We start from the raw sequence: 16,376 nt of genomic DNA on the forward strand, positions 1-16,376 counted from the left end.
TCCATCTGCGCCATGAAAACTGATTTGTTCAACGTGTCATAGTTTTCCTTTCCTCTTTCTACTACCCCGGACTTGACTTTTTATTAGCAACTCGGCGGGTATTTCTAGAAAAGCAGAGGACGTTCACCCTACCAGTGCACCTGGTCCATACTCCCAGGTTTTAGTCCGAGTGCTCATTTGCTTTTGTTTTTTTGGTATGTATGATTTTAGTTACTTTATGCTCTTTGTTGTGTATGTCTGTTTTCCATGTGTGGCACATAACCATTACATTAATTATAAGAAAGTAATGAATAAATTATATCGATGGCCGTACCTTTTCGTGATGTAATAAAGAATAAATTAACAAATGACAATTTCCCTTAGCGGAACCTAAAACATTACAAAATTACAAAATAAGGAATAAAACAATGTATTCTATTCACGTGTGGCCAAATGCCCAATCAATTACTACTGTTCACTACAACAACTGCACTGACAGTTGGCAAAGTGTCAATGGTAATAAACTTCTTGTCCTTGAAAACTTAAAAAAATACAAATAGTTTAAATCATATTTTATTGATCCATGCAAACTTAAAAAAATATTTTTTCTACATAATAATTGTTTGTTCCCTTGATTACTCTTTTCTACCAAAAACTACAACCTAATTAAATTAGTATGTAGATGCTCTGTATTTTTTTTAGATGTATTATGCTTTTGAGTCAGGATTTCAACTATGTTTGCGGAATAGTAGTTTACAGATTTTAATGATACCAGGTCTTGGTGCTGTATTATATTATATATTATATTGTAGAGAAGCCGAAGGGGAATAGAACAGATTTGTTGTTATCAACCAGTTCTTCTTTGTAGGTATGTCCATTGCCTATGAAAACGAGCACCGCAAAGAGCACCATTCTTGAATTTTCATTTTAACATCACAAGTAGCTAAAGCTATATTTTTTGAAAACGCACTTCTGAGAATTTCCTAGAAAAAATGTCAATTTTCAGGTAAAAAACATGCAAAATTAAGACATTATTTATTTAGAAAGTATTTAATATATGTGCAATTAACTTTATTTATCAAATAAAGTATAATTTAGCCTTTTCTTCAACAAAAAGCAGATTGATATAATCATCGACCTAAAAACTTTATTTGGCAATATGCCAAATTAAAAAAAATTCTTATTTTCACCGCATTTTCACTTCTTGTTATTGCCAAAGTAACGCTTTTTAATTTATTTTTTCATGGAAACAAGATGATGCACCCTAGAAGTATAAAGAATCAAGAATTATTGAAAAATATGTCAATTTAAGCGATCTTTCGGCGGGGTAAGGTACATTTTTTTTTTCATTTCATCCCGTAACCCTTAGTGTTATTGCAACTTTCTTGGTACCATAGTATAGTTGAGACATTTGGCTACATGATGATATATACATATGTCTGTTTTCTTCGTTCTGTAGAAAGACGTTTGAAGAGTAAAAAAAAAACTTTAAAAAATAGTTTTTGCCTCAACGAGGTATAAAAAGTAGGCAAAAAATACAAAAATGCTTCAGTTAATTTTTTGGCGACAAATATTCTGAAATGGGAGGTATAAGGGTACCTGAAAATCATATTTTGGTTGATGAGTGGGGAGGGGGTGCACGGGATGTTATCTCAGCCCACGTACTAATATTGTAATAATTCATATTAACTAATATCCAAACCAATTATAACGTATAATAAATTGCTGGTAAAAGAACAGTTTTCAATTAGCAGTGAATTCAATTGTAGATTCATCCGAAAAAGACAAGAAACCCTGTTAAATTGTATCCCCTCCCTCAATACATTAAGGCACCACTTCATTCTTTTTTGTCTGTTATGATGACTTATCAATTGGCAATATGTAACTCTCGTGCTCGTCCAACCTAAAATATATACTATGTTACATAAATTAATTGATTAAAGGATGTGGTTGGTAATATCAGATAACAAATAAATTATATCAGGGCTCGCCCTTGCATGCTCGTCTGATACGAACCGTGATAAAGTTACTATAAAAAAAAAAACAAATTGCCATTTATACCTTTTATCGGTTATTTCCCATTTACAAAAGCATTACTTATAATGGTACTATTTTATCGTATGACCATCGTATCGTCATTATTTGTAATACGATCCAGTCAAAATTTAACATGTGCATCGGTTGATGAAGAGTAATCAAGGGTACCAAGGTTATAGCGGTAATCAAACGAATGCAATCCAGGGACAAAGACCAGACATGGAAAACAGACAGACACAACAAAGAACATAAAGTAACTAAAATCATACATATAAAGTAACAAAAGTAAATGAGCAACTCGGACATTGAAAATTGGGAGCATGGACCAGGTGCACCGGAGGGTAAGCGTCCTCTGCTTTTCTAGAAACATACAAAGTCAAGTCCGGGGTAGACAAACGAAGAAAGGAAAACTATGACGCGTTGAATAAATCAGTTTTCAAGGTGCAGATGGATACACCATTACGATCCACGAGTTCATGATGACCATAAAACCTCTGTAGTGATGACTTCAATCTTGTAGCGACATAGCCCTGTTCCAGAAGTCTATTTGTTAGAATTCTAGCACGATACAAAAAGTTTCGGCAAGCTCTGGCATAACGTATGAGTTACACTCCATACGCAGGTGCTGAAGGGATGTTGCCACAGATGAAAGGAAAGTTGACAATTCTGAATGAAAAGTCATCATGTTTGTTGTAAAGTTTGGTCAATAGTTTTCCTTTACCATCGATTTCTAAGTGTAGGTCAAGATATGAGGCTGACTTCACAGTGTCTGTAGTATCCTTTATCTCAAATTCTTTGGGGTAGATGCAATGTATCAAATCCTCGAAATTAGGATTGTTTAAAGATAATACGTCATTTATATAGCGAAAACTGAGATTAAAGGATCTAGCCATACGAAGTTTTTTTCTCTCGGATCAGATCAGCATAAAGTCACCTCATAAGAGTGAAGGAAGAGGTCAGCAAGTAAAGGAGCACAATTTGTTCCCATTGGAATGCCGGCCGTTTGTTGAAAAACACGTCCACCACACTGGAAAAATATGTTAAAATTTAAAATTCCAGCATTTTGTAAACATCTTCCTCTGTATATTTGGAAGATGATATGGAATTATTTCTTACAAAGTATGAGGAATCTCTACCAAGAACTATACATTTGTATCTAGGTGTACCATCTTTTTTTGGAAAAAAAACAACGATGTATAATGTAAGTCGGGATTTTAACTGCATATGTGAAATAGAAGTATACAGTGTTCAAAAATCATACGTTTTAATGCTATTAAACAGGGAGAACTTGGCAAAAATCAATTTATTAACATTTGTTGTGCATTATTATTAGAATTATTTTAAGGATTATATATAATAAAGTCACTCCAAGGGACGATAAACATTGTCAGTTATCTGGTTACCAACAGTATGCTACATTTTATTTTAAATAGTACTTTATAGTAAATAGTTTCTAAGTCAAGATAAACATCCATAACTCGTAAGAACATCATGGTTTTTCCGCATTATTTTTCTTTGGCTTGAGAGGAGACGATTTATATGCACATATAAGAGTGCAGCAAATCTGAATAGTTATCATACCATTTAGGAGATACGTATTGGAGAGATTTGAAATATTGTTGTACATGTACCGTATTTCTTATGTATATGTTTACAGTAACGGTCTCAAGTACAAATTTGCCGGTCGTTGCAACGTCATAGTAATACTTAACTTCTTTGGCCTTCTCAAAGAGGGGATCCCTATGCTGATAAGTGGCGCATGCTTATTGCAAACTTACTCAATAATTTATTTTATCAAGTCAGTACTACTAAGGGGTTTTTTAACGTCCTTGTTTAGGACAGTGTTAGAATTTTAGTTACCAAAAGTGTCTGCTTATTTAGAATGCCGAAAATTTATACTGAGTCAAAAAGTATATGTAAGTTTATACTGCCTTGTCAAGACGGGCGTAGTTCCCGGATTTTACCGTGCTAGCACACGACGTTAGTACGCACTTTCACTAACGCCACATGGGACCGTTCCAGCAAATGCCTTTGGTGAATGGTTTGACCAGTTTGCCGATCCATGCATTGTATGAAAGTACACATCAAAGGAGTTTAGGCGCCAACCATTTTTATACTAAGGGATGGGGGAGCTGGGATATTTTTGAAAAAAATATTAATCACTTTGAAGAAAAATAAAAGAAAAAATAAATTAAGTTGCTTAATGGTGAAAATGAAATAATGTTGTATTCTGTTTTTCATAAGAAAAAAAAATTTTGGTAGAAAAAACAAGAAAAGGAAAGGAGAGGAATCTCATGTACATATAGTAAATGTACCATACACTGCCATTCAACATGTAAAATCATGTACAAAAAAATCATAATGTTATAATGAGCAACTAAATGGATATCAATATCCAGATTTTTGTGTTATAGTAATCCAGTTTGTCAAACAAACTATTAGAAAGATGCAAAAAATACGCACTACCACTAAACATTATAAGCAATTTAGATTTTATCTCCAAAAAAGAAGATAAGAATACCATGCCGTCCGATTATTCCCTATCGTAGAAATTGGGTAGACTTCTTGACTATTTTTTGCTACCTATATTTCAAGACCAAAGAACTTATGTGCGCATGTATACAAGCATGTTCAGTAACGAACTAATTAAGGCGGCTGAAAACGTTTACTTTGAAATGAAAAAAAAAAAGAAGACTATGCTTTACTTTTGAGCAATGAGACCTTACTTCTAATATTATAATTTGTTCTATTAAAATTAGTTCTTAATACGATGTGCATTGAGGACAATCCCTAGCCCTGACATATGGGACATACAAGCGTAAGAACTTGTTAACTTTGAAAAGTACCCAAACAAGCAAAACTTAGTTAGTTCCGAGATGATGGTTTTATTGTCTTTAATGGGTCTTTTGATCAACTTCAAATGTTATTTAACATTGCTTATAAGAACCTGAACTACTCAAATTTAATTATACGTTATCTAAGTCTTCAGTAAATTTCTTGGAGAAAGTGCAACTAAATCCAAATGGAATAGGTTGAAACCTTACGACACTTAAGACTTACTAGTAGTCCAATGTGCCTAATCCACAATCTCAAAAGTTTTAATTCATTAAAAAGTTACTCGACTGCAAAATATACAGCTTGTGCTGCCAACTAGCAGTGTGTGTGCTCTCAGACATAAAGTCAATAAAAAAAAATAATAAAAATTTATTAACATTTGTAACAAAATACTATCCAACATTACACACAATCACGAAAGCACCGGTTTTATACAATTAATGACCCTCAGTGGTCTCAACTATACGAGCCACCACTAAGCAGACCCTAGTCAAACATTTATAATGCACGTCTTCCATGAACAATTTAACTATAAATATTACTCCATAATACTGTTGAAGATAAAATCATCACATGTATATACCGTTATTTATATATGCATCTTTAACATGATACATTTAATTACGAAACTAATCAATATTTTCACTATGAGATCTGAAGCCAATGCAACATTCCTGAAATACTTCCGATATGTGTATATGTATTACAAAATACATTCGATTTCACTTAACTATATTTTTTTCATCCACCGATGAAACTTTTCTCCCTTAAGACTGCCTCAATGATTGCAAGTTGGAGCGTAGACACATTATACGAAACCAAGAAAAAAGCTGCACAGATTGCAATAGAAATGGAGCGCTACAACCTTGATATTTGGGACGAAGTTAGATGGACATCATCTGGAGCGGTCATACTATCTTCAGGATAAACGTAACTGTACTCTGGACCACAAAACGAGGATGGCAATCATCAACAGTAGGAATAATAGGAGTAGGAATCTCACTCAACATGAAGTCCAAATCATCATTCATCGAATGGAATCCTGTGAGTAAAAGATTTATCGTGGCAAGATTTATGTCAAATATACAAAAGTAACAGTCAGTCAATGCTACGCTCATACCAAGGTAGGAGAAGAAGAAGACAAAGAAAAATGTTTTACAACTAGCTCCAAGATTGTAATGGGTGACATGAATGCCAAAGTTTGAAAAGATAACACAGGGAGAGAACTCATCACGGAGAAGGAATGGATTGATAGCATCAACGAAAATGGAGAACTCAGAATGCAGATTTTTGCTCCCCGAACGATTTGGTCATAGGAGGTACGACATTCCAACTCCCTGACAAGGATATATACAAAACAACCCGGGTGTTGCCAAAGATCAAAATCAAAAAAGACCACATTACAGTCGCCAGGAGATGGAGAAAGAACATGACAGCTAAATTGAAGATCAAGATAGCCATGGCAACCAGACAACATCAGATTAGAAGGCGAAAGTATAAAATAAGGAAGAGGCACCGTGGACAAACAATTGGAAAGAGTAAAATCCACATATATCACCACATGCGAAGAAGAACTTGGATTCTCAAAGGGATACAAGCCATTGTTATCTGTTAAGATATAACTTGACCAGGTCAAGACAAGAAAGCTGAAAGAATGGTTGACGAGCGAGCATATAAGCACTAGGAACGAAGTAAAGAGAATGGCCAGGATAAAAGAACCTCAGCAAAGAATGCAATGGGCAGAAATGGCACAAAAAAAAACATCACACGCCAACTGACAGGTAGAAAGACCAACACATCCAAACCAGTGAAAAACAAAGATGGCAATGTAATAACAAACCTAGATCGACCACTTTTAAATAGAGAAGATATATCAGAGGCTCATGATCTACCTCCTGGAGAAAACCTTGATGTTGATACTGGCCCAACAAGGACGAAATCATAAAAGCCCTTTGAATAAGGACTAGAAAAGCCCCAGGACCGAACAAAATTTCCACCTGATGTCTTGAAGATCACCCCAGAAAAAACCTAAAAACCAACAACATCTCGATTGATTGATTCATTGTTGGGGTTTAACGACCGAGCAGCAATACTTCACCTGTTCTGTTGACACTCCGACCTGCATGGGGCCCTACATCACCCTGCATGACCTGTTTGAAAACATCTAGGAAACAGTCGAAATCCCTGAAGAGTGGAGTTTAAGCTACATCATTATGATTCCAATTTTTACTGCCAATTCTTGTTTTCATCCATTTCATGCGAGTTGTTGACATTATTTGCTTATTTTACAGTCATTCACTTAGTTGGCTCTATATACATGTACTTTCCTACTATTGATGCCGAATATAACCTTTCTTTGAACTTTTTACTTACTGTCCGTAATAACCTTACGGTAAAAAAAAGGGGACATCGACAGAGCATTTATTAGATGAAATACAACATGTAACCTTTGACACCATTGGTTCAGAGTATCCGCTGAGTATCGTTGTACAAATTGATTGATGTGCCAAACAGGAAAATGCTGTTGGGTTAAAAATGGTTATGGAACTGAAGGTCATATACTTGTTCAACGGTCTTCCATGAACATTGCGATTGAATTAAGTTGGATAATATCATCACATTTCGAAACCATTTTTAATGATGATACAGGAAAAATCTCCCACTTCTAAACACTTTGTCTGTGCAATGAAATGTCCGATGTCTTGCAAGTCTTTCAACGATTAGCCTAAAGTAGACTTAACGACAATGAAAATTAAAAAAAAAGAGAATGCTTTAATCTAATAAACTGACTGGAGTTTCCCAATACCTAATACTTTTCCATCGGGTTGATCTATTTAGAGATGGTTTGTTTTAAAAATTGATCAAAACAACAGTGACTACCGGCAGGGGTTGGCAATCAGTCTCTTGTGTTTTATTTTTTTGTTCAGTGGAGAAAGAAAAGTGTACTTCACACAAACCATTTTGTATTACAAATAAAAAGACGATGAAAGAATTTTTACAAAACTATTTAAAAACTGTAAACGATTTTTGCATAAAACAATTAGGAGAGCTTTTATTCACTTTTTTAATTAAGTTGTTTCCAGTTAAATATAGGAAATCTGTAGATAGCCTATTTGACACGTGTCTATGTTTGGTTGTATTGTTTTTTTAAAATATTGACCTAAGGCGACATTTGCAAACATCATTGAAATTGTTTTTAATCTATTGATCTTAGACGACGTTTGTAAACTTTATTAGAATCAAACTAATAACGTTTATGATATCATGATATTTACCTTATAGTCTAATCAGAGAATATTATTGTAAGTAAGGCTTATAGATTTTTATTAATGTCAGAAATATACTTTCGTTTTTTTGTCCAAATTACCATCACCTTTAATTTGGAAAATAGGAGTAAGGACGGGTTGCAACAAAACAAAGTATTTGCATTCAAAAGAATTTCGTAACTGGAAATCTAATGCATCGATTTTTATCATAATTTATTTTAAGCTTTAAAATACATTAATATGTAAGAGTATTATCTTAATAATCAAACAAGTAATTTAAAGTACAACAATTAAAATACACCTACTTGATATAATCTATTACCACGAGGGAATTTCTTCCCTACAAACGGTATAATATTCTTGTCTAGTATTTGCTGGTATCTTACAGAGTCTAGGATCCATGCAAATATACAATAGTCAGTATGACCTCTGCAGGATATTCCACCCTACATGTGTTCCTAAAAATATACATCAGTAAGTTCGGCCTCTGTAGGATATTCCACCTCAAATGTGTCCCTAAAATATACATGAGTACTTAGAAAATGTAAGAAAAAGAACTATATGTAGCATTTTCAATGTGAAATGAAATTTACATTTATATTTACATGTCTAAAACACTCATGAATGAGATTTTTAATCAAATCGGTCTATGGCTATTCAAAGTCACATGTACATTAGACAAATAGGACTGACCCCCTTTTCAAAATAAAGAAAAATGTTCAATGCCCCTCTTTTCAACTAAAATAAATCTAAACCCCCTTTTAAATGTATGAATTTGAAAGCGTCTCTGCCAAATTTCAATGCTTTGAACAAACAATAATATAAATTTTACTGTCAAAATTATACTTGGGTGTCAGTATTCATTTCACAGTGAGTGTGTGTAAAATTTCAATGGAACGTGTGGAACAAATATGTTCAGATTTGATAAAAAAAAATCTGGCCAATAATATGTGCTTACAATATTTATAATTCATTTCATTTATATCAGAATAAAGGTTTGAATAGGCATTTCACATCACCTCCAAAAATGTCAAAAAAGTAATCAATGCAACCAAAATTCTAGCGGAAATCAAAAAGACTGTAACCCAGGGACAACAACTAGACATGTAAAACTGACACACACAATAAAGAACATAAAACAACCAAAATAGTACGTACAAAAAATAAATGGACACTGGGAGCATGGACCAGGTACACCGGTAGGTTACGCGTAGTCTGCTTTTTCTAGAAAAACCCGCCAAACTGTTAATTAAAAGCCAGTTTGGGGTTGACGATAGAGGAAAGGAAAACTGACAATTTGAACAAGACGATTCTCATGGTGCTGATGGGTACACTCTAACGAGTTCATGATGACGACCATAAAACTTCTGTAGTGATGATCAATCTTGAAGCATCATAATCCTGTTCCAGAAACCCAATAGTGAGAAGCGCAGTACAAAAAGTCTGTGTAGTTATGACAAGCTCTGGCATAACGTTTGATAAGGAGTCAAAGAGTAACGGATTTATGGGAAGTGCTATCTTTTTCAACTATATTATTTCAATGTTATTTAATTAATCACAAATAATTCATGGGAAATGTTGTCGTAAGCATAGAATGGTCTGATGTGGTCGTTCCCTCCGCGGGAGAATGCTATTGAATAATTACATGAGTAGCCAGGTACTAAGATAAATGAATAGGACGCTTACTGTCATATTCATTACAAAGTACGTGTGTGTATGTCAGACAAGAACACGTAAATGTCTCAGCGTTAGAATCATATACTTCCATACATTTCTGGTTGTCACAAGACAAAAGCGTCTGTGTCAATTTGGTATCTCTCATTTGGTGTAATGTTGCATTAAACTCGATGGGGCTAATATTTATATGATCCATCTAGAAATACATTGTCAGAGAAAAACCCGCATGTGTGACGAAGCTTACTGTCTTGATCATTCGGTTCAATTAAAGCACACAATAAAAAGTGATTGAGATGTGGATGACTTTTCAAAATTAACCATGTTCTATGAGACCGAATATCTTAGAAGTAGGAAAACGCTATGTGGTTAATCCTTTCTTTTAACCGTATGCTTTTCATTTCACATACGTGGTTTTTAAAGATTGATTTCTACTTCGACACACATGGAAATTCGCTTACTGTCAAACATTCACTAAAGAACTCAGTCAAATAACACTCTAATGAAATCAGGTACAAAACCCAAGTATTTTGGTTCAATTTTGACAATGTAGTAAAATGCTGGATATAGGAATATCTTTCGGTACGTAGTGTGGGGTCATATTGCATATCCGTTCAAAGAACGAAAATTGTTTTTGGTGTCAATAACATGCTTGATCGATGACAAGGAGTTATGTGCATTTGTCAGTTTTAGTTAGTTTTGGTAGACCCTGAACGTATTTACATACATACCGATAAGTCCGTTTATTGTTCCACAATTCACTACCATATACAACTTTACTGTAACATAGTTGAAATTAACAGTATTGTGCTCAAGTTACTAGATTAAGTATATAAGTGAATATCTAGTTTAATGTGGATTGACAAACAGACTGAACGTATCGTTCTGCATTGTGAATAAATCTTTCACTTGAGTTGAACTTGTTATGTCGCTACTGGGCGCCGAAATGGACTCTTGTGGTATTTTACTCAAAATTCAATTTTGTACAGACAAAAGTGATTTTTTTTTCAGATTAACAAAATTTATAACGTACTACACATTTTCAATTTTGTGTCACAAAAGTCAATTCTGTATCACAGAAGTCAATTCTGTGTCGCAAAGTTCAATTTTGTAAGACAAAAGTCAATTCTGTGTCACAAAAGGCAATTCTGTGTCACAAAATTCAATTTTGTGAGACAAAATTGAGTTTTTCATAAAAGTCAATTTTGTGAGACAAAATTGAATGTTTTGTCACAAAGGTCAATTTTATAATGCAAATTAGTTTACAGAATGCTTTGGATGCGCGAATGAAACCTCTCATCACGATTTTGTAAGAAGGTTTCTCATTAGATATAGTAACCGCGGGTCTTACAGACGCAGATTTCCGATTACTTCGAGCAAGGACATATCATATGGGTGATGAGCTATTTTGCAAAGGTAAGTAATATATAATAAAGTATTACTTTTGCAGAATAGCGCATCAACCATATGATATTCCCTTGCTCGCAGTAATCGGAAACCTGTGAGATCCGAGGTTACTATATCCAATGAGAGGCGTTCTTACAAAAATCGTAATGAGAGAGAATTCATTTGCATATCCAAAGGATTCTGTAAACTAATTTGCATACAAAATTGACTTTTGTGACACAAAATTGAATTTTGTCCAAAAAAAAAAATTAATTTCGTCATTAAAAATAAAGTGATCATAAAACAAGTCTGTGTAACATAGTTTTGTATTGACAAAAAATATTTTGTTATGACGGAATTCAATTTTGTGTATACACAATTGATATTGATTACAAAAAGACCCATTCGGCGCCCCGTAGTAGCAATATGTCGACATGTTTGAAATTTGTGCTTTCAACAGGAATGATTAATTGATTTTGTTATTTTAGATGAAATATTTTTATTCATCATAGTAAAAATCTGATGCACATTTCTATCGACTGTTAAGTAGCAGTCTTTGTAAGAATCATGCAAAATGTGATACACCCCAAAAAAGGCTACATATTCTTAATTTTGTAATTAGGTTGTTTTATGGGTCTATGCTATGAAATGTGTAATTATTTATTCAAATCTGCCTGCTCTTAGGAGATGATCCACATTGAAAATACAGTAGATTCTATTGTATTTAAGTGCAATTTACAGAGTTATCTCCCTTAATTTTGAAATCTACAGTGCATTCTATATAATTTTGATCTCCTAAGAGCACGGGTTATATGAAAAACCACTTTTTTAATTTCTGTTTACAATGACATTTCAAACAAAATATCAAAAATAAGAATATGTAGGCTTTTTTACCATGAATCACATTTTGCATGATCCTTAGCTGGAGTCCTACTTAATCTATATGTACTAAGTTCTGCACTTTTTATCATTAAACATTTCTTTTGTTGTTTATTGTGTCAAGACAACTTATGATTCATTTGGACAAATAATTTCTATTTGTAACATTCTGTCTTTTTTATGAATATATGTTTGTAAAATTATGGCAAGCCAAAGTGGACAAAAATGAGCATTTTCTAATATTAAAAATGATTTTTTAATATCACAAATTCATTTTCTAATATTAAAAAAAATGATTATTTGATATTTCAAATTCATTTTCTAATATTACAAATTAGATTACTAATATCACAAAACACTTTTTAACATTAAAAATTCCATCGGGTTGATCTATTTAGAGATGGTTAGTTTTAAAAATTGATCAAAACAACAGTGACTATCGGCAGGGGTTGGCAATCAGTCTCTTGTGTTTTATTTTTTGTTCAGTGGAGAAAGAAAAGTGTACTTCACACAAACCATTTTGTATTACAAATAAAAAGACGATGAAAGAATTTTTACAAAACTATTTAAAAACTGTAAACGATTTTTGCATAAAACAATAGATTTTTATTAATGTCAGAAATATACTTTCGTTTTTTTTGTCCAAATTACCATCACCTTTAATTTGGAAAATAGGAGTAAGGACGGGTTGCAACAAAACAAAGTATTTGCATTCAAAAGAATTTCGTAACTGGAAATCTAATGCATCGATTTTTATCATAATTTATTTTAAGCTTTAAAATACATTAATATGTAAGAGTATTATCTTAATAATCAAACAAGTAATTTAAAGTACAACAATTAAAATACACCTACTTGATATAATCTATTACCACGAGGGAATTTCTTCCCTACAAACGGTATAAAATTCTTGTCTAGTATTTGCTGGTATCTTACAGAGTCTAGGATCCATGCAAATATACAATAGTCAGTATGACCTCTGCAGGATATTCCACCCTACATGTGTTCCTAAAAATATACATCAGTAAGTTCGGCCTCTGTAGGATATTCCACCTCAAATGTGTCCCTAAAATATACATGAGTACTTAGAAAATGTAAGAAAAAGAACTATATGTAGCATTTTCAATGTGAAATGAAATTTACATTTATATTTACATGTCTAAAACACTCATGAATGAGATTTTTAATCAAATCGGTCTATGGCTATTCAAAGTCACATGTACATTAGACAAATAGGACTGACCCACTTTTCAAAATAAAGAAAAATGTTCAATGCCCCTCTTTTCAACTAAAATAAATCTAAACCCCCTTTTAAATGTATGAATTTGAAAGCGTCTCTGCCAAGTTTCAATGCTTTGAACAAACAATAATATAAATTTTACTGTCAAAATTATACTTGGGTGTCAGTATTCATTTCACAGTGAGTGTGTGTAAAATTTCAATGGAACGTGTGGAACAAATATGTTCAGATTTGATAAAAAAAAAATCTGGCCAATAATATGTGCTTACAATATTTATAATTCATTTCATTTATATCAGAATAAAGGTTTGAATAGGCATTTCACATCACCTCCAAAAATGTCAAAAAAGTAATCAATGCAACCAAAATTCTAGCGGAAATCAAAAAGACTGTAACCCAGGGACAACAACTAGACATGTAAAACTGACACACACAATAAAGAACATAAAACAACCAAAATAGTACGTACAAAAAATAAATGGACACTAGGAGCATGGACCAGGTACACCGGTAGGTTAAGCGTACTCTGCTTTTTCTAGAAAAACCCGCCAAACTGTTAATTAAAAGCCAGTTTGGGGTTGACGATAGAGGAAAGGAAAACTGACAATTTGAACAAGACGATTCTCATGGTGCTGATGGGTACACTCTAACGAGTTCATGATGACGACCATAAAACTTCTGTAGTGATGATCAATCTTGAAGCATCATAATCCTGTTCCAGAAACCCAATAGTGAGAAGCGCAGTACAAAAAGTCTGTGTAGTTATGACAAGCTCTGGCATAACGTTTGATAAGGAGTCAAAGAGTAACGGATTTATGGGAAGTGCTATCTTTTTCAACTATATTATTTCAATGTTATTTAATTAATCACAAATAATTCATGGGAAATGTTGTCGTAAGCATAGAATGGTCTGATGTGGTCGTTCCCTCCGCGGGAGAATGATATTGAATAATTACATGAGTAGCCAGCCAGGTACTAAAATAAATGAATAGGACGCTTACTGTCATATTCATTACAAAGTACGTGTGTGTATGTCAGACAAGAACACGTAAATGTCTCAGCGTTAGAATCATATACTTCCATACATTTCTGGTTGTCACAAGACAAAAGCGTCTGTGTCAATTTGGTATCTCCCATTTGGTGTAATGTTGCATTAAACTCGATGGGGCTAATATTTATATGATCCATCTAGAAATACATTGTCAGAGAAAAACCCGCATGTGTGACGAAGCTTACTGTCTTGATCATTCGGTTCAATTAAAGCACACAATAAAAAGTGATTGAGATGTGGATGACTTTTCAAAATTAACCATGTTCTATGAGACCGAATATCTTAGAAGTAGGAAAACGCTATGTGGTTAATCCTTTCTTTTAACCGTATGCTTTTCATTTCACATACGTGGTTTTTAAAGATTGATTTCTACTTCGACACACATGGAAATTCGCTTCTTGTCAAACATTCACTAAAGAACTCAGTCAAATAACACTCTAATGAAATCAGATACAAAACCCAAGTATTTTGGTTCAATTTTGACAATGTAGTAAAATGCTGGATATAGGAATATCTTTCGGTACGTAGTGTGGGGTCATATTGCATATCCGTTCAAAGAACGAAAATTGTTTTTGGTGTCAATAACATGCTTGATCGATGACAAGGAGTTATGTGCATTTGTCAGTTTTAGTTAGTTTTGGTAGACCCTGAACGTATTTACATACATACCGATAAGTCCGTTTATTGTTCCACAATTCACTACCATATACAACTTTACTGTAACATAGTTGAAATTAACAGTATTGTGCTCAAGTTACTAGATTAAGTATATAAGTGAATATCTAGTTTAATGTGGATTGACAAACAGACTGAACGTATCGTTCTGCATTGTGAATAAATCTTTCGCTTGAGTTGAACTTGTTATGTCGCTACTGGGCGCCGAAATGGACTCTTGTGGTATTTTACTCAAAATTCAATTTTGTACAGACAAAAGTGATTTTTTTTTTTCAGATTAACAAAATTTATAACGTACTACAAATTTTCAATTTTGTGTCACAAAAGTCAATTCTGTATCACAGAAGTCAATTCTGTGTCGCAAAGTTCAATTTTGTAAGACAAAAGTCAATTCTGTGTCACAAAAGGCAATTCTGTGTCACAAAAGGCAATTCTGTGTCACAAAATTCAATTTTGTGAGACAAAATTGAGTTTTTCATAAAAGTCAATTTTGTGAGACAAAATTGAATGTTTTGTCACAAAGGTCAATTTTATAATGCAAATTAGTTTACAGAATGCTTTGGATGCGCGAATGAAACCTCTCATCACGATTTTGTAAGAAGGTTTCTCATTAGATATAGTAACCGCGGGTCTTACAGACGCAGATTTCCGATTACTTCGAGCAAGGACATATCATATGGGTGATGAGCTATTTTGCAAAGGTAAGTAATATATAATAAAGTATTACTTTTGCAGAATAGCGCATCAACCATATGATATTCCCTTGCTCGCAGTAATCGGAAACCTGTGAGATCCGAGGTTACTATATCCAATGAGAGGCGTTCTTACAAAAATCGTAATGAGAGAGAATTCATTTGCATATCCAAAGGATTCTGTAAACTAATTTGCATACAAAATTGACTTTTGTGACACAAAATTGAATTTTGTCAAAAAAAAAAATTAATTTCGTCATTAAAAATAAAGTAATCATAAAACAAGTCTGTGTAACATAGTTTTGTATTGACAAAAATTATTTTGTTATGACGGAATTCACTTTTGTGTATACACAATTGATATTGATTACAAAAAGACCCATTCGGCGCCCCGTAGTAGCAATATGTCGACATGTTTGAAATTTGTGCTTTCAACAGGAATGATTAATTGATTTAGTTATTTTAGATGAAATATTTTTAATCATCATAGTAAAAATCTGATGCACATTTCTATCGACTGTTAAGTAGCAGTCTTTGTAAGAATCATGCAAAATGTGATACACCCCAAAAAAGGCTACATATTCTTATTTTTGTAATTAGGTTGTTTTATGGGTCTATGCTATGAAATGTGTAATTATTTATTCAAATCTGCCTGCTCTTAG

The sequence above is a fragment of the Perna viridis genome, chromosome 9, assembly GCF_037379345.1.
Source record: "Perna viridis isolate PV_CMFRI_1.1 ecotype Kerala chromosome 9, ASM3737934v1, whole genome shotgun sequence".
In the NCBI taxonomy this organism is placed as follows: Eukaryota; Metazoa; Mollusca; class Bivalvia; order Mytilida; family Mytilidae; genus Perna; species Perna viridis.